The 24,534-nt window shown below is 40.0% G+C and overlaps 1 non-coding gene across 1 annotated transcript; it reads left to right on the forward strand.

Annotated features, from left to right (window-relative positions):
- The first annotated feature begins 7,466 nt into the window (after positions 1-7,466).
- LOC142179663 (small nucleolar RNA R71) lies at positions 7,467-7,573 on the forward strand. Its single transcript, XR_012708208.1, has one exon. It is a non-coding gene; the product is annotated as a small nucleolar RNA R71 (small nucleolar RNA).
- The last annotated feature ends 16,961 nt before the right edge of the window (positions 7,574-24,534 follow it).

Raw genomic sequence — 24,534 nt, forward strand, 5'->3', positions numbered from 1 at the left:
CACCTTCTGAAAGTTGAGACACCGGGCTACAAACCCTACTATATCTTTCTTCATTCTTCTCCACCAGTAATGTTATCTAATATCCTTATATATCTTCGTGGCACCCAGATGGATGGAATACTGCGAGCTATGGGCCTCCTCTAGAATCAACTCCCGAAGAACATCTATATTGAGCACACATATCCGGCCCTGCATCCTCAATACCCTATCATCCCCAATAGCCACATCTCTAGCATCATCATGTAGATCTTTGTCCTTGAGGACAAGAAAATGAGGATCTTGATACTAGTGCTCCCTGATATGATCAAACAAGGAAGACCGAGAAACCACACAAGCTAACACCCGACTGGGCTCCGAAATATCCAATCTCACTAGCTGGTCGGCCAAATCCTGAACATCAACTGCAAGAGGTCTCTAACTAATAGGAATAAATGCAAGACTATCCATACTCACCGCCTTCCTACTCAAGGCATCGGCCACCACATTGGCCTTTCTCGGATGATACAAACTGGTAATATCATAGTCCTTAAGCATCTCCAACCATATCCACTACCTCAAATTGAGATCTTTTTATTTAAACAAATGCTAGAGGCTATGATGATCAGTAAATACCTCACAAGACTCACCATAGAGATAATGCCTCTAAATCTTCAACACGTGAGCAATGGCAGCCAACTCCAAATCATGGACAAGGTAATTTTTCTCATAAGGCTTCAACTGACGGGGAAGCATAAGCAATAACTCTATCCTACTGCATCAAAACACATCCAATACCGATCTAAGAAGTATCATAATATACCGAATATGAACCAGAAGCTGATAGCAAAACTAACACTCGAGCTGCGGTCAATACAGTCTTGAGCTTCTAAAAGCTCGCCCCATACTCGTCCGACCACTTGAAAGGAGAACCCTTTTGAGTCAATTTAGTTAAGGGCAATGCAATAGAAGAGAAGCCCTGCACGAACCAGTGGTAATAACCCACCAAACTAAAAAAAACTACGAATCTCTGTGGCTGAGGATGGTTTGGGCCAACTCTAAACCGCCTCTATCTTCTTCGGATCAACCTAAATACCCCCACCGGACACCACGTGCTCCAACAACGCCGCTGAGATGAGCCATAACTCACACTTGGAGAACTTAGCATAAAACTTCTCCTCTCTCAACCACTGCAACATAATCCGTAAATGCTGGGCATGCTCCTTCTGGCTACGAGAGTACACCAGGATATCATCAATGAATATAATAACAAATCAGTCAAGATAAGGCTGGAACTCATTGTTACGCAGATGCATGAACGTTGTTGGGGAATTGGTCAACCCAAAAGACATAATAAGGAACTCATAATAACCATATCGGGTCCTAAATGTTGTCTTAAGAATGTCTGAGTCCCAAATATTTAACCGGTGATACCCTGACCAAAGATCAATCTTGGAGAACACACTCGCTCCCTGAAGCTGGTCAAATAAATCATCAATGTGCGGTAAAGGGTACTTGTTCTTGATACTGACATTGTTCAACAACTTGTAATCAATGCACTTCCTCATAGTGCCATCCTTCTTCTTCATAAATAGAACTGATGCACCCCAATGTGACACACTAGGCCTAATAAACCCCTTCTCAAGGAGTTCCTGAAGCTGATCCTTTAACTCTTTCAACTCAGTTGGTGCCATACGGTATGGAGGAATAGAAACGGTTTGGAGGCATGCCCGACAAGTCAGTAAGAAACATATCCGGAAAATCACACACCACCAAGACAAAATCAATAGTAGGGGTCTCTGCACTGATGTCCCTCACAAAGGACAAATAAGAAAGACAACCCTTCCTAACCATCCATTGGGCCTTCAAGTTGAAATCACTTTACTAGTAACATAATCTAAAGAACCTCGCCACTAAATCCGCGGCAATCCTGGCATCGCTAGTGTCACAGTCTTAGTGTGACAATCTAGAATAGCATGACATGGGGACAACCAGTCCATACCCAATATCGCATCAAAGTCGACCATACTGAGCAACAAAAGATCCAATCGGGTCTCCAAAACCCCAATAGTCACCACACATGACTGATATATGCGGTCTACAATAATAGTATTACCTACAGGAGTAGATACATGAACAGATAAAACTAAAGACTCACAAGGCGTATCTAGAAAATGAGTAAAATATGAGGAAACATATGAATACATGGTACCAGGGTAAAATAATACGGAGGCATCCCTGTGACAAACTGAGACAATACATGTGGTCATAAATCTGAATTAATAGCATCGGGTCTGGATGGAAGTGCATAGAAATGGACCTGACCACCACCGGATCAACCTCTCCCTCTAGGACGACCCCTGTCTAACTGACCTCTACCCCTAGCTGACTGGGCAAGTAGGGAAGTAATTGGTGCTGAAGTCGATGGCTGACTCCACTACTGAGGTGGACCCCCCTAACGACGTGGACACTACCTCTACATATGCCCAAACTCCCCACACTCATAACAACCCCCTGATACTGGTGACGGGGACTGAAGGGAACCCCTAATAACATGATAACTGGTAGAAGAACCTAACATGGAAGAGCCCTGAACTGATGGAGCACGGGACGAACTCTAGGCTGGGAGGGCATTAAGTGATGAATGGCTCTGATGAGAGCTATGAGAGAAATGGCCCGATGATGCACCACGATGAAGTGGGCGAGCTGACTGAGCATTTCTAAATAGACGACCTCTACCGTGCTGTAACTGACCCCCATGAGGAGCACCTCCAAAACTACCGGATCCCCGAAGCCTCTTGGCCTTCCTCTCCACTCGCTCCCGATGACGGATCGACTCTATACCCCGAGCAATATCAACAACTTCCTCAAAAGAAGAACCAGACACCCTCTCTCTAGTTATAGGAATCTGCAGCTGATATGTGAGGCCATCTACGAACCTCTTGATCCTCTCTCTGTCTGTGAAAACCAACCAAATAGCATGATAGGATAACTTAAAAAAGCTCATCTCATACTGCATCACAGTCATATCATCTTGACGTAACTACTCAAACTGCTTGCACAACTCCTCTTTATGGGACTATGGCATATACTTCTCCAGGAAGAGAACGGAGAACTATTACCAGGTAAGGGGCGCTGCACCAACATGCCTACACCTATCATAAGCCCCACACCAAGTGAAGGTAGCTCCATAGAATTGAAAAGTAGTGAATGAAACCCCAATGGTCTCTAGAATACATGTTATATGGAGAATCCTCTAACACTTATCCAAGAATCCCTACGTATCCTCACCCTCTCTACCATTGAAAGTTGGAGGCTGAAGTTTACCAAACCTCTCCAATCTACGCTTCTCATCATCAAGCATGATTGGAACCATATAGTTCTGAGCAGATGAAACCGGCTGGGCTGGTGGTGCCCCCGGGTCTAAAGTCCCTAAACCACCTACTCGGGTGTGCGGGCGGAGGGAGTCTGAGTGCCTCCCTCGGCCTATGAAGTAGCTGCTGTAGTAGAAACAACAATCGCTTGAGCAAGCCTAGTGCACACGGTCAGAATCTGAGCTAAGGTCACTTGAAGACTTGAAATAACCATAGGCATAATTGGTGCATGAGCTGGTCTCGCTTGGGCATCTACAATCGGAACCTGATCCTGAATTGGGGCAGTTGGTGGATCTGCTGGTGCTGCCCTAGCTGCGGTGCGAGCTGCACCTCTACCTCTACCACAACCTCAGCCTCTCGTGGCCAAACTGGTGGTACTGGTGGCTGTCCATCCTAACAGGTAGTACGTATCTTCACCATCTATGAGAGAATAGAATAATAGATGTTCAGTTACCAGAATCAACAGATTCGCATGACAAGAATTTAAGAATGTGAAATTTTCCTAAAGGTTCTACAGCCTCTCGAAGATAAGTGCATATATCTCCGTACCGATCCACAAGACTCTACTAAACCCGCTTATGACTCGTGAGACCTATGTAACCTATGCTCTGATACCAACTTGTCACGGTCCAAACTATCATGTCATGATAACCTCTATCGTGGTACTTGACAAGCCGATTATTTACCAAAAACAATAGGATATTCCATTTTTAAAAGATAAATTCAAGCTATTTTATAGTAAAAATTTATAAAGAAAATGTTAAACAACAAAAGTGCAGAAAGAAAATCCCGACATCGGGATGTCACTAGTCGTGAGCCTTTACTACATTTTGTTTGACAATACTAAGACTAACATAGTTTGTGAAATAACAAAAACACAACTAAAGGAGGATTCGAAGGAGAAGAGCAGGATTGCGATCGCCAAGCAGCTACCTTGCTATCTCTGAGGAAAGTCTATAGCTGGAATAGTCAACAGCCGCTACCATGCCAGATGTGCCTGGATCTGCACACAATGTGCATGGAGTAATGTGAGTACGCTAACTCTATAAGTAATAACAGTAAATAAAGGTTGAGAAGTAGTGATGAGCAATAAAACATATAAAGTTCATATCATGAAATCTCATTAAAAATACAATAGGCTTTAAAAATTAGGGTTTGAATCAAATCATCTCGTTTAAAACCCAGTTTCAGTAAAAATCGTTTAAAGATATTTTTCCAACAATTTTTCAAATAGAGGCTCGATGCAATGGTGAGTAAAAATGATGAAACCATAAACAGTCCCTTGGGGAAAACATCACTCGTGAACAACCCCTCTAGCAAAAATGAATCATAACAGCCCCTCGGGCAAAACTCACTATCACTCATATAGAGCCCCTCGGGCAAACCTCATAGTCACCCATAAACAGCCTATCTTGCGAAATATCACTCAATAGGCACCTGCGCTCACGGGGGGAGTGCAGACTCCGAAGGAGCTCCTACAACCCAACCGCTATAACAAGTCATCTCGTGGCATAAATCAAATAGGACCTCGGCCTCACTCAATCACGTATTCGTAAAACATGCTGCGTCATGCAGCCTGATGCCATAATATCCTCATAAATCAGGCCCTCAGCCTCACTCAGTCATAAACCTCTCAAGCCAATTGGGCTATCAGTAAAAATAGAGTACTCAGCCCAAAACAACATTTATATGCATCAAAATATAGTAATAAAGACCGGGTTATGAAAACAATTAGTGTAACATGATTGAATATAGGTTTCAATAGAAAACAGTGAGAGTATAGTAAGAAAAAGGCACCTCAGGGTCCAAACAGCTCTGGCACAAGGCCCAAACATGACATTTAGCCTAATTTACAGAAACTCTTTCTAAAATACATAAGTATCATGTATTTTTTACCAAATACGCAACCTTATAGTTGCTACGGGACGAACCAAGTCACAATCCTTAATAGTGCACGCCCACATGCTCGTCACCTAGTATGTGCGTTACTTCGAAATAGGAAAATGATACAAAATATGGGGTTTCATACCCCCAGGACTAGATTTACAATTGTTACTTACCTCAATCGATCAAATCTCTACTCTGTAATGCCCTTGCCTCTCAAATTAACTTCCGAATGCCTCAAAACTGGCCATAAACAATTTGACACAATCAACACGAGCTAAAAAAATCAATTCCATAAGAATATGCAAAGTTTTAGGTCAAAATTCAAAGTCAACTCAAAAGTCGGGCCCCGGGTCCACGTCTTGAAATTAGACCAAAGTCACAAATCCGACAACTTATTCAATTACAAGACTAACCATACTAGTTTCACTCAAAACCCGACTTTGAATTGGCTTTCAAATCCCAAAAGTTCATTTTATGAAACTCTACAAATTTTCCCAAAATTTCATCCCAAATCACTAATCAAACGATGAATCCCATGATATATTCGTGATTATTTGCCAAAACCGAGTTAGAATTACTTACCCTGATGATTTTCTTAAAGAGCTCCCAAAAAGTCGCTCAAACCAAGTTCCCAAAGTCCAAGATGTGAAATAAAACCCTTAAACTCGCTTATATAGTGCTCTCTGAACCCTCATTGTACGGTCTGCATAGTTCCATTGCAGCCGCACACCCCTTACTGCGGTCCGCAAAATTCTGTCACGGCCGCAGTCCTAAGCCTTTTCCTTCTGTAGTACGTGAGATTCCACTATGGTCGCGTTCCCTTTACTGTGGTCCATGTAATTTTGTCGTGTCCGCATAATACTTTCGCGGTCCGCATAATTTCCTCTGTGGCCGCACTTCAAACATCAGAGATCTGCCAACTTCTAAAGCCAAAATAATGATCCGTTAACCATCCGAAACTAACCCAAGGCCCTCAGGACCTCGACCAAACATACCAACATATCCTAAAATATTATTCAAACTTAGTCGAACCTTCGAATAACTCAAAACGACATCAAAATCCCAAATTACCCTTGGATTCAAGCCTAAAAATTTCTAAATTTCCAAACTCCATAAATGATGATGAAACCCGATAAGTCACGTCCTAATGACCTCAAATTTTGCACACAAGTCAAATATGACACTACAAACCTATTTTCACTTCTGTAATTTCATTCCGACCCCGATAGCAAATTTTTCTGCTACCAACCGAAATCGCAAAATTTCCAACTTAAACTTCTAAATAGGAGACTAAGTGTCTCATTCTACTCTAAGCCCGAACCAATCAACACGATATAATAAAACACAACTGAAGAATAAAAAAGAAAGCAGAATTGGGGAAACGGGGCTATAATTCATGAAACGACCGGCTGAGTCATTACACAATTCTCCCTAAGGTATAGGCTTGTCCTTTCTCTTCTTTGGTACTTTTTCTAATTCCCTTCCAGTTCAGAGTGTAACTGCACTAACTTGACGGTTCTTCTCTGCATCACTGGGGAGAGCACCTGTAGGCCTAATGTTTTGATTTAATGCTAGCTGCCCCATTTGCCATTCAAGATTTCTGAAGTTAGTCCTGGGTTGTTGATTGTCAAGCAACAATTTTTGTAACAAATCATTCATACTCTCTTCTATTTGCTGGGGTGGCCTCTAAGGTTGATTAAAATTTCCTTAGGGTCTATAATGATTATGATTTGACTGATTTCACCTTAGGAGAAATTAGGATGATTCCTCCAATTGGGATTGTAAGTGCTCCCATATTGTGCATGTTGGTTCATTAGACCTCTACTCTGTTGTACCACATAGTACATAGATTTAGGATTTGTGGGGCACATTTCACTCGTGTGACTATCACCACATATTTCACAGCAAGTAGACATTTGTTGTACATGATGCATCTATTGTGTTTGGTGCATTGTCATTCTATTCATTTGATTTGCCAAATTTGTTATATTTGCTCTCACTGCAGAGAGGTCATCAAGCTCAATTACACTTGTTGCTTTCTATTTAATTGCTCTTCGGGGTTCTCCCTCTCCTTGCCAATTATGATCATCAGCAATGAAATTGTTCATTAGAAGTTGTATTTTACTATATGGTCTCGCCATGCAACTACCCCTACAAGCTGAATCAAGATTCATCTTTGATGTCTCATCTAGCCCTTCAATAAAAGAATGACCCAACACCTCATCAGTTTGACAATGATGTGGGCAATCTCTGAGTAGCTTCTTGTATCTTTCCCAAGCTTGACGAAGAGTCACACCATCCCGTTGTTAGAACCCAAAAATTTGGCTTCTCAATAACTTTGTTTTCTTAGTGGGGAAAATTTTGATTAAGAATTTCTTTGCTAGATCATCCCAAGTATGGATATTGAGTTTGTGGGCTCTTTTTGCAACCATTCCTAAGCTTCTCCCAGCAGTGAAAAAGGAAACAGTGTCATCCTGACATAACCCTTGGAAACGTTCAGATAATTGTAAGTGTACATGTTTTCTAAGAAGTTCTGAATGTGCCTCTGCAAGTCTTTGTGAGATAGATCTACATATTGCCCAGTGAACTGAATCAGTTGTACCATATATTGTTTGAGTTCAAAATGACCAGTGATATCAGGCTATACAATAGCCTGAGTCATATTGGCACGATTTTGTTAGGATAAAAAAAGTCAGGCGTTATGCGGAAGCTAGAAAAATAAACCATGAACATTGATAAATCATACAACAAAGAGAAACATACCAAAAGAGACATAAACATCTAACATGGTATAAACATCTAACATGGTTTGGTCAACTGATCTACATCCACAGTGAAGATGAGAAATCCACTGTATAAAAAGAGAGTACAAAATATCGAGAGAATAACCTCACGAAGAGGCAAACACAAGTGACATACTAACACTTGTCCTATAAAGTTCTCCCCCTAAACACGACTCTCAAACCCCATATGACTACATTATGGATACCGCTGAATAAGAAGAACAGATCTTCAATATATATAACTCCAAACATTTTTTACAAGAAAAATGACTAGCCAAATATGAAAGAATTATATTTTCCTTTTGGGAAAAGAAAAACCCAATTATTGTAAATATATTTCCCTTTTCTTCATAAGATAGGAAAACAAATTATGGTAAGAAAACCTAGACAAACACCTCACAACTCTCCCTTTGGCCTGAATTTTATGACGAAATAAACTTGATCCTCCTTCTTCACAGAGTCTTCAACAGGTCACATCTCCAAATCTCCACCACAAAGTTTGTCTCAACGTGAGTCAAACTCCGGTCAAATTTCTCTTATAAAAATCACGATTATCATCAACTAGGTTATGGCTAGAACTAAACTCGCCAAGTTGAACCTATCTCGAACCTCGCTCTATGTCATGACCCTAAACCAGACCGGTCGTGATGGCGCCTATCGTGAAACAAGGCCAGCCGACACAACCCCCAATATATAAATTAAACAGTCATTAATAAGTATAACTCCCAAAATAGAGTAAAATAGAACAAATGTGGAAACAAACACAGCCCGACATCGGGTGGTCGCCAATCATAAGCATCTAAATACGTCTAAGAGTATGAAAGACAACATAGTCTAATACAAAGCTACAACTGTCGCACCTCCTTTTTACCGCGCCCGCGGGGCGCGTGGGGAGTTTTCTCCAATTGAAGGACAGTCGAAACGGGATTTATTTAATTATTTCAGAGTCGCCACCTGGGAATTTTAAGGCGTCCCAAGTCACCGGTTTTAATCCCTGAATCGAGGAGAATATGACTCTGTTTATTATTCTGCGAACCAGAAATCCTGAGTCAGGAATTCTGTTAATCCGGAAGAAGGTGTTGGGCATTTCCGAATTCCGTGGTTCTAGCACGGTCGCTCAACTGTTTTTATTATTGGCTTAATTATCTTGATTTTACTAAATACGTTTTTATTGCATGATTTTAATGCCGCTTTTATTTATTGTTTGCAATTATATAAACGAATTACGCGTACGTATATTCATATTATATACCTTTTATAATTACAGGGGATCGTGTCACGCATACGTGTACACAATAAAATTGACCATATTATATCCTTTATTCAAATTTATATGTTCATGATTTAAATAAAATTATGAACGTCATCACCCTTATATTTAAACAGTGAACTGCACATCCCGGGTTATATGAAATTATTTTAACATTTTTGGAGAAATCCTTTTTATTAAATATTCGCTCGAAATTGCGCGTACGCATAATCCGAATTTGCTTTTAAAAATATAATCAGGGTGCGCGAACGCATCCCTGATTGCGCAAAATCTTTGTAATAATATTATGGATTTTTCACAAATTGTTTATTATATCTACACATTTGTTATATGAAAATCCTGAGAAATTCACATTTAAGGGATGCCTTTAAATTCTTTTTTTTTTAAAAACAATTCACAATTTATTAAATGTTGACCGTCGATTATAATTTCCAAGTATAAATTTTATTCATCAACACTATTCAAATTCAAAGAAAAGAATAAAAATATGATTAATATTATTTTTTAGCGAATACAACATATATATATATGCCAAAGAATGAATTGTATATGAAACTAACAAAAAATGACATATGAAGGGAAGAAGTATTTTTGAACAATTTTTCATTATTTTTTATTTAGTGCAAATTCTATCTCTAATTAACATTGATATAAAGTGTTGCAATTTGTGCTTGTACATCTCATCTTATTCTCATATACTTGCTTTTAATCTAATAGGCCTAATTATTTTAACTAATTATGCTTATGATTGAGTTGGGATATTGGGATAGATATATATATAATCAAACCAATTTGATTCTCAATCTATATGAATTATTGCTAAACATTAACTTTCACATTGTATAAGTTCCTAGGCCCTTTGTTATTAAGAAAGAGAACAAGTCTACCTGTTGACTTAAATAAATGATATTGCATACAATCACCATATTTGACATCGTGAACATAGCGGATTGTACTAACGCGTCTTTCAACTATTGATTATAAACATAACCAATGTTGTGCCAAAAGATAGCAAATTGCAACCAACATCATCTAACTTTAAACAACAACTAACTAATTAACAAAATAAACTAATAGCGTATTTTCCCTTGATATTTCCATATTATGCTATACCTAGCTAACAATACCATAAAGTGTAAATAAAAGCCAACTTTCTGCCATGCTTCATATTTACACAACTCAAAGATAACTAAACTAATGAAATTTTGACATGGATAACATTATTACAAAGTTTTATATGAATTTCAAAATAAGACAATTAACTTGTAGCCATCGAGTCGAACTCACTACTGGTTAACCAACATGAAACCAAAGCTGAAATTTAAATGTTTAAGCTTAAACGAATAGAAGACGGTATTACAATTCAAGCTTCATTTATTTGTCATGCTGAATCTCTTCTCAACATAGAATTTAAAAGATAGGTACCTGTAAATGAAGGTAGAAGGAGTAAATTTCAGCAGTTGCAGCAGTAACAGAATCAACAAAATATACCAGTAACACAGCAAGTTTGACCAAGACCCGTTAATCCAGATGATCAGTGACAGGAACTTGCGAAAAATTTCAGATTCAAACTGAACAATATCCACAAACAAACAACGGACAGATTCTAGAACAATATTTTTTCAGATTTTTAGTTTCTTTCCTATTTCAAATTCACATTTTCTGATTTTCTGTTTCTGCCTTTGTATCTGTTTCAGATTGTGTGTGTGTGAATATTCTCTTTTTGTTTCTTTTTCTGTTTTCTTCCTCTCTTTTTTTTCTTCTTACAAAATGATCTGATTTCTTAAAACTCTCTGAAAAACTCTATCTCAAAACTCTCTGTCTAAAAACTGATTTGTCTCTCTCCAAATTCCCTTTTCCAATCTGATCCTTTTTCAAATTTCCAGTCCCTGTACTTATACAGGTCTGTCCTATTTCCTTTTAGTGCTTCTTGGACCCCCTTCTTCTTTTAAAATCAGAAAGTTCCATTAAAAACTGCTTTTGAATACTTTAAATGATCTTATCCTGATTTTAAGCAGCCCCATTACCCTTTGTTTCCCATTATCATATTAAACTATAGCCATTAACATTCCACTTTCAGCCCACTATACTATCACATTACCCTTACTGTTCTGTCCCAGAAATGCTCCCAGAAATCCTACTGTAATTACTGTTATCACTGCTTTCAAACTTAAAATCAGAATCTAACAATACAGATTTTAAAATCTGTTCAAACCTGATTATTAATCTGATTTAAGATAGCTACAACTAATTCTCTTAAGTTCTGAATTGAATCTTGACTGAGAATATACTCTTTCTAATACAATGGTATCTAATCAATACTTGTGAAATAGAGTTTAAACCTAGCATCACAATAATATTACCCTGAACTCAATACAATAATTCAAACTGAACTTCAGCTTTTGAACTAAGATCAAACAAACAGGAGCATTGTCAATATACTGACAATGCCCTGAAACTTAATGTTCAGGAAACAATATACATACAACATCCATTTGACGGATTTTATTGAACTATAAACAAAGATGTTTTAATTGTCTGATTATCAAATAAGAAACAACCGATTACAACAAAATAATCAATTCAAAACAGGTTGTTTCAGTCAACATTTTCAGAAACAAGATTTACAATACAAACAATCGACGAACTTAATCGAGTCGATCACACACATTGTAATTAATCACAACCAACAGAAACAATTCATTTATTTGACTAACCATATGGGCATGAGACAAAAATGACAGAATTAATCAAAAAAAATATGAAAAATTAACAGTTTATTAAACAAACAATTATTCATGTAGGAAACAAAAAGAAATAAGAAAAGTACCTCTAAATCTTTAAATTCAACCGGACTCGAACTCAACTTGGATTTGGACTTTGTTTGAAATCAAACAGACCTTAGTCGAAGTATTTTCCACTGAAAATACTTCGACTAAGGTCGATTAAACCTCAATCTTCTATTTAATTTGGGCAGAATCCAAAAGTCTCGTATTTCTAGGGTTCCCGAAGGTTCGATTTAGGGCGTAACCATTTCTGGTTAGATTCGAGTGGAACCAATGATGACACAAGGGTGAGGGAAACCTAGGGGTGACTTGGTGTTAGTTTAGAACAGATCTGGGTGAGTTCTTGTTTGGCTCGAATCTTCAAATGAAGATTCGAGAAGCTCTAAGGTGATTCGAGCCAAACAAACACCGGATCCATAACGAGGCATGCTAGGGGGTGGTATGGTGTTAACTAGGGGCTGTTTGGTTTAGATTTGAGTTTGGCTCGAATCTTCAAATGAAGATTCGAGAACCTTCAGGAAGATTCGAGCCAATCGGCTAACATATTCGGATAGAGGGTGTTTAGGGGGTTCTGGGGTGTTATGGTGGTGACCGGCGGCGTTGATGCCGCCGGGTTTCAGGCGGTGGGGAATAAGGGCGGCTAGGGTTAGGGGTGTGTTTGAGGAAGATGATGATGAACACTGGAGAGGGGGGGTGTTAAGTTAGGGGGCCGGAGTAGGGGTTTGGACTTATATAGGGACGGGGTGGGTTGATGCTGACCGTTAGATCTAGCAGAATGAAAGGCTAAGATTTATCCACTTAACCAAACGATGTCGTTTGGTTTAAGCTGGGGGGACGGGTTGAACCGGGTATTGGATCGAGTAATGATTACGGGTTAGGTTCGTGGGATCTCAGCCGTTGGTTGGCTTTGATCCAACGGTCCTTGAAAAAATGTGACCAAACGTCGTCGTTTGGTCTTGGCTTTGAATTGGACCGGTCCTGGGTTGCTTGGATTGGGCTGAAGGGAAAAATTGTTTTATTTGGGCCTCGATTTCAATCCAGGTCCAACTATTATAATTAAAGCTTATTTTCTATTTCCTAATTTTATTTTTAATTTTTTTTAAAATCCTAATCAAAATTATAAAAACAAAAATTATCATTACAAAATACTAATTACCTTTTAATAACCATTAACACAGATAAAACATTAATCACGCAGTGAAACATTAAAAACAGAACAAATGCGTATTTTTTGTGATTTTATTTCAAATTGACTCAATTATTAAATGCATAATTAAATCCTAGCTACGCATGAAACATGTATTTTTATTTTAATTTTTTGTTTAATTATAACAAAGCAAACATTTACGGACAACACCAATAATTAATAAACGCAACACAATTTCTAAAATTGCACACTAAAAGAAATTTATTTTATTTTTTGATTTATTTTGGAGTAGTTTTCGCGAGGCAAAAATCACGTGCTCACAGCTGCCCCTCTTTTCGCGGAAACTCGAAGAGTTTTCGTGCAAAGATAAAGTAAGCGGATACGAGCGATTTTTGCCCGTTTAAATACTCCGTGGGAAGCATTTTTGAAAGATTTGACCGAACCTCTGCTTCAAAGGTTTCCTACATATCCTTGGCTATAAAGGAATCAGGTCAATGTAGTTCCGGAAGTTTTGGGTAGTTGGGACTACCATGGGACTGTGATGTTACTGCTGCTTCGTACTGTTTTTACTGCTTGTTGACCTCCTTATTACACCTTACTTCAAAGGTAATACAAAAAGCTAAACTAGACTATGGTACATGAATTATAAAATCTTATCTAGATCATGCCCTTGCGTTTCTTGTTGTCTTGATATCTTGGTGACTCTTGGGCATTTGGCTTATTACGTATTCCTTTTCATTGTGTCCCGTATTTTCTTTATCTGTTTGGGATTCTTGTTGTTTCATGCTGGGGACTTTGTTGGACTTCTCTGCTTTATTGACTCTAAATGTGCTCCTTTCTCATATGAGCGGGCTTTTGATTTCAACACTTCAATTGCATTCCCTTGTTCTCCAGGTGGGTGCCTGACTTCTGTCTGCTTTAATTGTATTCCCTTGTTCTCCAGGGGGACGCCTGATTTCTTCAATTCTCTGTCCTCATTCTCTAGGTGGACGCCTGATTTCTTCAATTCTTTGTCCTCATTCTCCAGGTGGACGCCTGATTCCTTTTTTAATTCTTCATCCTCATTCTCCAGGTGGACGCCTGATTCCTTCTTTAATTCTTCATCCTCATTCTCCAGGTGGACGCCTGATTCCTTCTTTAATTCTCCATCCTCATTCTCCAGGTGGACGCCTGACTTCTTCAATTCTTATCCTCATTCTCCAGGTGGACGCCTAACTTCTTTAATTCTTATCCTCATTCTCCAGGTGGACGCCTGACTTCTTTAATTCTCATCCTCATTCTCCAGGTGGACGCATGACTTCTTTAACTCTCATCCTCATTCTCCAGGTGGACGCCTGATTCCTTTAACTCTCATCCTCATTCTCCAGGTGGACGCCTGAATTCTTCAATTCTTTGTCCTCATTATCCAGGTGGACGCCTGATTTCTTCTTTATATCCTCATTCTCCAGGTGGACGCCTGATTTCTTCAACTCTTTGTCCTCATTCTCCAGGTGGACGCCTGACTTCTTCAACTCTTTGTCCTCATTCTCCAGGTGGACGCCTGACTTCTTCAATTCTCATCCTCATTCTCCAGGTGGACACCTGACTTCTTCAATTCTCATCCTCATTCTCCAGGTGGGCGCCTGACTTCTTCAATTCTCATCCTCATTCTCCAGGTGGACGCCTGACTTCTTTAATTCTCATCCTCATTCTCCAGGTGGACGCCTGATTTCTTCAACTCTCATCCTCATTCTCCAGGTGGACGCCTGATTTCTTTTTAACTTCTTCATCCTCATTCTCCAGGTGGACGCCTGACTTCTTCAATTCTTTGTCCTCATTCTCCAGGTGGACGCCTGATTTCTTCTTTATAACCTCATTCTCCAGGTGGACGCCTGATTTCTTCAACTCTTTGTCCTTATTCTCCAGGTGGACGCCTGACTTCTTCAACTCTTTGTCCTCATTCTCCAGGTGGACGCCTGACTTCTTTAATTCTCATCCTCATTCTCTAGGTGGACGCCTGATTCCTTCTTTAATTCTTCATCCTCGTTCTCCAGGTGGACGCCTGATTCCTTCTTTAATTCTTTGTCCTCATTCTCCAGGTGGACGCCTGACTTCTTCAATTCTTTGTCCTTGTAATTGATCCTTAACTATAGGATTCCCCTCTGTATGTTTTCCTTCAAACCCTTTTAACCGTAATCATATGTTCTCCTGACATTGCTGATCTGCTTTTGATTCCATTTTTCTTACACCCATATCTTATTATTTTTATCTCCCGCCCTTCATGGCCGTATTTTGCATTATGTAACCTTGAATCTTGGTAGTATACCTTGACATTCCTTATTATTTGTTTGGAATAAAACTTATCTCAAAGCTTTAGAAAAGTAAGATTATTAGTGACGAAACACGCTGATTTCGACAATTATAGAATGAAAAAGAAGAATCCAAATTTGGATGATCGTTGACGAAGGAATAAAGGACTTATCTGATTGGAGTCACTGGCGCCAATGATCATGGTATGCAATTTGGATTAATCAACCCAGTCTTTTAATCAATCTCCTTTCAATTGTCTCATTTTTGTTTTCCCCAAAATTTCCGTAATCTAACTTCATTTTTCATTTTACAGACCTGTTGGACTTGCAATATCTCCAAGAGTTTCCACCGATAAACCTTCCTCATTTGTTCATTTCTTACTTCTTTTTCGCCTTATGGTGCCTACGAAGGTTTTCACCAATAAGACTCTCTCATTTTACTTTCTCTCAGCTTCCGTCGCCTTATGGTGCCCGTGTGGGTTTTCACCTATAAGACTCTCTCATTTTTACTTTCTCTCAACTTCCATCGCCTTATGGTGCCCGTGTGGGTTTTCACCTATAAGACTCTCTCATTTTTACCTTCTTTTCTTGTTTGTACCAGAGTGTTATGAACCATCTTCATTTGTTTGTCTCAGCATTTTTCTAAGATTGATCGAAAGGTCTTTTTGATATGTGGTTAGAAATGGAAAAGGTATTAAAAGCTAAATAGCTTTGGTATGGGTTTAAAATTACACCTCTTGGAATCTATTTCTTATTTCCAATACAATTCTTTGCCCCAGTTTCTTGATTTGGGGTCTCTTGATGTTTCTTTTTGTGCACATTATGCATATTGTGCACCCTATGACCGAGCCATGAGGCGTCTACGTATCCTTCTTTGAGGAATCAGGTCAAACGTAGTTCACTAAATAATAGTGATTTTTTTTTTTTAATTTCATATTTGATTTTCATTGATTCCAAGAGAGGGTAAGAAAGAAACAAATATGGCTCGAAGGGGAAGCAAATGGTATAGTGTTTGGATAGCAGAATAAATTGCCTTTGTCATTCCAATCTTCGAAATAATGCTAAATACAAACATTCAAAAAGTTATGCATAATATCTCTTTACCGCGTCAGAATTGATCGCCATGTCTATGCATTTGCCTTCAATATCTGTTAAGCATAGTGCACCATTCGATAATACTCTGGTCACAATGAATGGTCCTTGCCAATTCGGGGCAAATTTGCCTTTTGCCTCAACCTGATGTGGAAGAATACGTTTCAGCATATGTTGACCCACTTCGAACTTCCGTGGATGCACCTTTTATTGTATGCTCTTGCTATTCTTCTTTGATATAATTGACCATGACGTACTGCGGCCAATCATTTTTCATCAATCAAGTTTAACTGTTCTAGACGAGTTTTGACCCATTCATCATCATCAATCTTTGCTTCGGCGATGATCCGAAGGGAAGGAATCTCAATTTCTGCAGGAATTACTGCTTCAGTGCCATATACCAACAAATAAGGAGTTGCTCCTACTGAAGTGCGAACAGTAGTACGATATCCCAATAACGCAAATGGTAGTTTTTCGTGCCATTGTCTTGAACATTTTACCATTTTCCAAAGTATCTTCTTTATGTTTTTGTTGGCTGCCTCGACCGCTCCATTCGCCTTGGGCCGATATGGGGTAGAGTTGCGATGTGTAATCTTAAACTGTTGACATACTTCCTTCATTAAGTTGCTGTTAAGATTAGCCCCGTTATATGTGATGATCACCTTTGGGATTCCGAATCGACATATGATATTTGAGTGGACAAAATCGACCACAGCTTTCTTGGTCACCGATTTGAATGTCTTGGCCTCGACCCATTTGGTAAAATAATCAATGGCTACCAGAATGAACCTGTGCCCATTAGATGCTGCCGGCTCAATTGGTCCAATAACATCCATGCCCCAGGCAACGAAGGGCCATGGTGCCGACATTGTGTGCAACTCGGATGGTGGAGAATGAATCAAATCTTCGTGTATCTGGCATTGATGACACTTGCGCACAAAGCTGATACAATCTCGCTCCATGGTAAGCCAATAGTAACCAGCTCGGAGGATTTTCTTTGCCAACACATATCCACTCATGTGGGGTCCGCAAACTCCCGAATGTACTTCAGACATGACATCTGTAGCTTGTCTGGCATCTATGCATCTTAATAATCCAAGGTCTGGTGTTCTTTTATACAAAACTCCTCCGCTTAAAAAGAATCCATTTGCCAATCGCCTAATGGTCCTCTTTTGATCTCCTGTGGCTTGTGCGGGATATATCCCCATCCTGATATACTCCTTGATGTCGTGGAACCATGGTTCACCATCAAATTCTTCTTCAACCATATTGCAATAAGCGTGCTGATCGTACACTCAAATATGTAGTGGATCCACATAAGCTTTGTCTGGATGGTGCAACATTGATGCCAAAGTAGCCAATGCATCGGCGACCTCATTATGGATCCTTGGAATATGCCGGAACTCCACTGATTGAAACCGCTGACAAAGATCATGTAGACATTGTCGGTATGGTATGAGCTTCAAATATCGAGTTTCCCATTCTCCTTGAATTTGATGTACCAGAAGATCCGAATCTCCCATGACTAAGATTTCATGGATACCCATGTCTGCGGCTAGCCTTAACCCCATAATACAAGCTTCATATTCAGCCATATTATTGGTGCAATAAAATCGCAGTTGAGCCGTAACAGGATAGTGATATCCTGTTTCAGAGATGATTACAGCTCCTATCCTGACTCCTTTCATGTTAGCAGCCCCATCGAAGAAAAGTTTCCAACCAGGTTTTTCAATTTGCTCGATCTCATCGATATGCATTATTTCTTCATCGGGAAAATAGGTTTTCAACGGCTCGTATTCCTCATCGACCGGATTTTCGGCTAAATGATCAGCCAATGCTTGGGCTTTCATTGCAGTTCGAGTCACATAGATGATGTCAAATTCTGTGAGCAATATCTTCCACTTTGCAAGTCTTCCCGTTGGCATAGGCTTTTGAAAAATATATTTCAATGGATCCAGACGCGAAATGAGGTAAGTGGTGTAGGACGACAAATAGTGTTTCAATTTTTGAGCTACCCAAGTCAGGGCGCAGCATGTCCTCTCCAGATGAGTATACTTAACCTCATAAGCTGTGAATTTCTTGCTAAGGTAGTAGATGGCCTGCTCTTTTTTGCCAGTGAGGTCATGTTGCCCCAATACGCAACCAAATGAATTTTCCAAGACCGTTAAGTAAAGAATCAGAGGTCTTCCTAGTTCTGGCGGGACCAACACAGGTGGGTTTGACGGGTATCCTTTTATCTTATCAAACGCCTCCTGACACTCGTCGGTCCATTCGACCGCAGCATCCTTTTTCAACAATTTGAAAATAGGCTCACAGGTTGTTGTAAGCTGAGCAATAAACCTGCTGATGTAATTCAACCTTCCCAACAAACTCATTACTTCAGTTTTGTTCTTTGGAGGTGGAAATTCTTGGATGGCTTTGATTTTTGATGGGTCTAGCTCGATGCCTCGTCGACTGACTATGAATCCCAGCAACTTTCCAGATGGAACTCCAAATGCGCATTTGGCAGGGTTAAGCTTGAGGTTGTACCTTCGAAGTCTTAAGAAGAATTTCCTCAAATCCCCAACGTGGTTGGTCTGATGCTTTGATTTTATGACCACATCGTCCACGTATACCTCAATCTCCTTGTGTATAATATCATGAAACACTGTGGTCATCGCTCTCATATAAATTGCTCCGGCGTTCTTCAAACCGAATGGCATTACCCGGTAGCAATAAGTTCCCCATGGTGTGATGAATGCCGTCTTTTCTGCATCTTCTTCATCCATTAGAATTTGATGATACCCGGCATAACAATCCATGAAAGACCCTATATCATGCTTGGCACAATTGTCGATCAAAATATGGGTATTGGGTAATGGGAAATTATCCTTCGGGCTTGCTTTGTTGAGATTGCGGTAGTCGACGCATACTCTAATTTTGCCGTCTTTCTTTGGTACAGGAACGATATTAGCTAACCAAACAGGATATCGAGTGACTCGAATGACCTTTGCTTCCAACTGTTTGGTGATTTCTTCCTTAATTCTCACACTCATATCAGGCTTGAATTTTCTCAGTCTCTGCTTGACAGGAGGCACCGTTGGATCGGTGGGCAATTTGTGAACCACTAAATCGGTGCTCAGGCCCAGCATGTCGTCATATGACCATGCAAAAACATCTTTGAATTCTATGAGTGCTTTAATTAACTCTTCTCGGATCTTTGGTTCGAGATGGACACTTATTTTAGTTTCCCGGATATTACTCGTGTCCCCTATATTGATGTCCTCGGTATCACTCAAGTTAGGTTTGATTTTTTCCTCAAAGTGAATTAACTCTTTACTAATCTCCTCAAAAACCTCATCTTCATCATATTCTGATTCATAATCACAATATATTTCTTGAATTATTACTTCGGAATCAGATTGATTTTTAAGACTGGGCTGAGGATTCCTCATGCATGCCATATCACTAGAGCCAACGTAAAAAGAACTGTACAGAAAAAGAAGAAATGGAAAAAGAAACTATCATGAATGATAATGAAAAAGGAAACTGTATTTTATTGGATGATGAAAGATAACAAGGTTTGCACACTTCAAACAAACTGTAAGATAAGCTTTGGGATTACAACCCTGAAGTAACCCAAACAAACTGAAAGAAAATCAAAATAAACTACCAAGACTCCTTTCGAATTGGGAGAGGGGTGGCTTTCCAATTATTAAGCTTTGTTTCTGGCCCAACGAATTGAACTTCTGCGTTGCTACACCCTTCTCCGCTTTCCAACATATTCACATCATTAAACAATTTCTCGAATCTTTCAATTAATTCCTCCTCAGGATTGACCCGGGATTTAGGAATTGTTGTTATCGGGCGATTTTTAGCACCGGTCTTGACAAAAGACTTTGACAGACATGGGACTGGTTTTGGAAGAACCCATGCTTTGTGTTTCAACTTTCTGGCCTTTATCACGTCATTGACAGTGGGTATGAACCCCAAACCGAATGTTCCCCAATTCTCGGGGAGAGATACTGGTTGTATAATTCCTTGCAAAGATGAGCCCAGACCTTTGCCGGGTATAAAACCATTTTTTTAACATTTCATAAGCTATCATGACTGATGCAGAGGATATCTTTGGATTCGGAAGGTACTTCCCCTCTGGAATTTTCTCTACCGACACTGTGTCGGATACTTGGTATACCCATGGTCCCTGGTCATTTTCTGTTCCCTCAACTGGTACAATGGTACTGCTGTGAGCATTTAAACTTTCTTCCCCATGCACAACTATTTCTTGATGTTCCCATTCAAACTTGACAGCCTGATGTAGTGTTGACAGGACTACTTTAGCAGCATGGATCCATGGTTGACCAAACAACAAGTTGTAAGAAACAATTATGTCCAACACTTGAAATTCCATTGTGAATTCAACTGGCCCTATTGTTAGTTCCAACACTATGTCGCCAAATGAATCTCTGCTTCCACCGTCAAACCCCCGTACGCAGATACTATTCTTCTGGATCCTCTCTTCTTTATTTTTTAATTTGCTTAAAGTGGAGAGATGGCAGATGTTTACACTTGACCCATTGTCAACCAATACCCAGGTTACTACGGAGTTTTCACATTTCACGGTGAGGTAAAGAGCTCTGTTGTGCTCGGTACCTTCCACAGGCAATTCATCATCAGCAAATGTAATTCTGTTTGTCTCAAAGATTCTGTTGGCTATTCTTCCCAAATGATTTACAGAGATTTTTTCAGGAACATGAGCCTCATTCAGGATTTTCATCAAAGCCAGACGGTGCTCCTCTGAATGGATCAGTAATGACAATAATGAAATTTGAGCGGGCGTCTTCTTCAATTGATCCACTACAGAATAGTCATGGAGTTTCATTTTTCTTAAAAATTCTTCCACCTCTTCTTCCGTCACAGCTCTCTTTATTGATGTTGGATTATTTTTAGTTTTTCTTAACTCTTCGGGCATAAAACATATTCCCAAACGAGTCAAGCCTTTCACCTAACACACTTCTTCCTTGACTTCTTTTCCCTTGTACATTACAGTCACCCGTTCATAGTTCCATGGGATGGCTTTGTTGTTGATGACTGACAGCTGGGTTACAGGTGTGATAATAACCCGATCTGTACGGGCTCCTTCCACGAATACAATGGGTTTGTTAGCAACCCCTGGTACTATCACTTTCGGCCTTTCTTGTTTTGTGGCAACTTTGCTCGATGATCCCTCCTCGACTATCATAGATGGTTCATCACCATTTCTGTTCTGCTTAGGTACCGGCTTTTCCTCTGTTAACTGCTTATCTGGCTTGGCTTCATGAGACTTGATCATCATGACAGTTTGTAACGGCTTCTTTGTCTCCCCATCAGCTTGTATGATTTCTATGATATTGGCCTCTTGATGGGTTGGCATTGGATTTCTATTGATATTGGGAGCTTCGGGGGTTTGAACCTCGATTTTATTAGTATCAATCAGCTCTTGTATTGCATTTTTCAAATGCCAGCATTTCTCCGTATCATGGCCTGGTGTATCGGAGCAATACTTACAGCTAATGGTGTAATCCAGGTTCTTTGGAGGAGGATTGGGTAGCTTGGATTGTATTGGTCTTAGCATGTCTAGCTGTCTCAGCCTGTGGAACAGACTAGTGTAAGACTCTCCCAATGGAGTGTAAGTTTTCTTTTTCTGTTCCCTTTCTCCCCTGAATGCTGGCCTAGGCCTGAAACCTGGTCCGGGATAGGCTCGTGGGTAAGTACTTGGTATGGCAGGAGCACGCCAATTGGCGTGAACAGGTGGCTGATTGTATGTTTGTGCATGGTTAATGGAAAAATGAGGCTCGGAAGGGTGATAGTAGTGCTGGGATGAATCGTGGTGGTAAATTGATTGGCGAGGTCGTTGTTGATTATAGTAAGGTGGTGAACCTCTGGGTCCTAACCAAATTCCTGAATCAACTACTGCTGCTTCATCCCTCTTCTTTCTTCCGATTCCTCCCACCCCCCTTGAATAGCATGAGTAGTTGCCTTAATTGCTGAATAACTCATGATTTTATTTGTCTTGAGGCCTTCTTCCACCATACCTCCCATTTTTACTACTTCGTTGAATGATTTACCTACTGCTGAAACCAAGTGGGCATAGTAAGTTGGTTCCAAGGCTTGGAGGAAGTAGTCTACCATTTCACTCTCCTTCATAGGAGGATCCACTCTTGCTGCCTGTTCTCTCCACCGGAAGCCGTACTCTCTGAAACTTTCATTGTGTTTCTTCTCAAATTTTGTCAAAGATAGTCGATCTGGGATGATTTCCAGATTGTATTGGAAATGGTATGTGAATGCCTGTGCCAGGTCATCCCAGGTGTACCATCTCCCATGGTCCTGGCGTGTATACCACTCCAAAGCTGATCCGCTTAAATTTTGACTGAAGTAAGCCATCAATAATTCATCCTTTCCCCCAGCTCCTCACATCTTGCTGCAGAAACCCCTTAAGTGGGCTACTGGGTCGCCGTGCCCATTGTATAGGTCAAATTTGGGCATCTTGAAGCCAACTGGTAATTGTACATTGGGGAATAAGCACAAATCCTTGTAAGTTACACTGACTTGCCCACCTAATCCTCGCATGTCTCTGAACGATTTTTCTAGACTCTTGACCTTCATGAACATCTCTTCTTGTTCAGCATTTTTGGCTGGCTTGTCAATTTCGGTTGGGAGATCAAAACGAGGAGCAGTTGAATGGATTTCAGAGGCTTTGAGGGTGGGCTCTGGGGGGTAATATTGGTTGTCCTGGGCCTGGAATGTAGGCTCACTAGGAGATTTGTGGAATGTAGCCGGGGGAGGTGCTACGAAAACAGGAGTCATAGGTGGAGTAAAATATGGAACTGGTTTCGGAGGTGGAGACTGCGGTGTCTGAGAGGTGGTGCCTCGGTAGTGCTGGTAAATGGGGAAATTTAGGGATAATTCAGTGGTAATATTATCCTGAGTTTGGGTCATTGATGGAGCAGTGTTAGTTGGGTAAGACGGGGGTAACTGTCCTTAGACCAAGCTTGGTACATCTCAGCCATTTGCTGCTTGAGTTTAAACATCTCTTCTTTCATTTTCCCGACATCCATCTCCTCTAGCTCCATACCTGTGTCAACATCTGGGATAGACATACTTTCGGGTATTGGTCATTTTGATCTCGTGTGATAATGATAATATGCCAGTATACTCTTTAGAGAAACTAACTGCTTGAATTCTGGCAATGAACAAACTTGTTAGTCTTGAGAGTTTAACACATATATAATTACACGTTGAGATGCAATGCTCCTAGACAAATATCCCCTTTCTATTATGCATTTGCTCGGCTGCTTGTGTCGTCCCAGCTTTCTTGAAATTTTTATTGTTACTCACTTTTATTTTATTTATTATGTTCTTTTATTGTGGTGGTCGAATCTTATAAAGATTGCCTACGTATCATGCACCCGTATGAATCAGACCTTGCGTAGTTCAGACATGAGGCAAACACTTTTATTCATTATACAAAGATGAATAGACATTACATTTGAAAATTTTGTAAGAAAATGGCTTGAAACACACACACTTAAATCAAAATAAAAGATACAATTCTTAACATCTCACAACGTGCCCCACTTTCCACTTGTGTTGTAAATTATTAGATTATTTGCTCAATGTGGGGCTTGACCTGGATGACCTCCCAGCGTACGATACATCCTTTCCAACTCCATTGCTAGATGACGGGCAAAAGTGGGTGCATGCTCTGTAAACCTTTCATAATCCATTCCTTGGCAGTTTACGTAACTTTGAGAAATGTAGACTGCCAGGTCGTGGATTTGTGCCCTGAAATCTTGGAGACGTTGGTCTTGGTTCTGCAATTGCTGCTGACGAGTGGTGGCTATATCTCTTACACGGTTTTCACGATCTAGAGCTGATTCTAATAGAGCTCGGAGTCTAGCCTTCTCTAATCG

The sequence above is a fragment of the Nicotiana tabacum genome, chromosome 3, assembly GCF_000715075.1.
Source record: "Nicotiana tabacum cultivar K326 chromosome 3, ASM71507v2, whole genome shotgun sequence".
In the NCBI taxonomy this organism is placed as follows: domain Eukaryota; kingdom Viridiplantae; phylum Streptophyta; class Magnoliopsida; order Solanales; family Solanaceae; genus Nicotiana; species Nicotiana tabacum.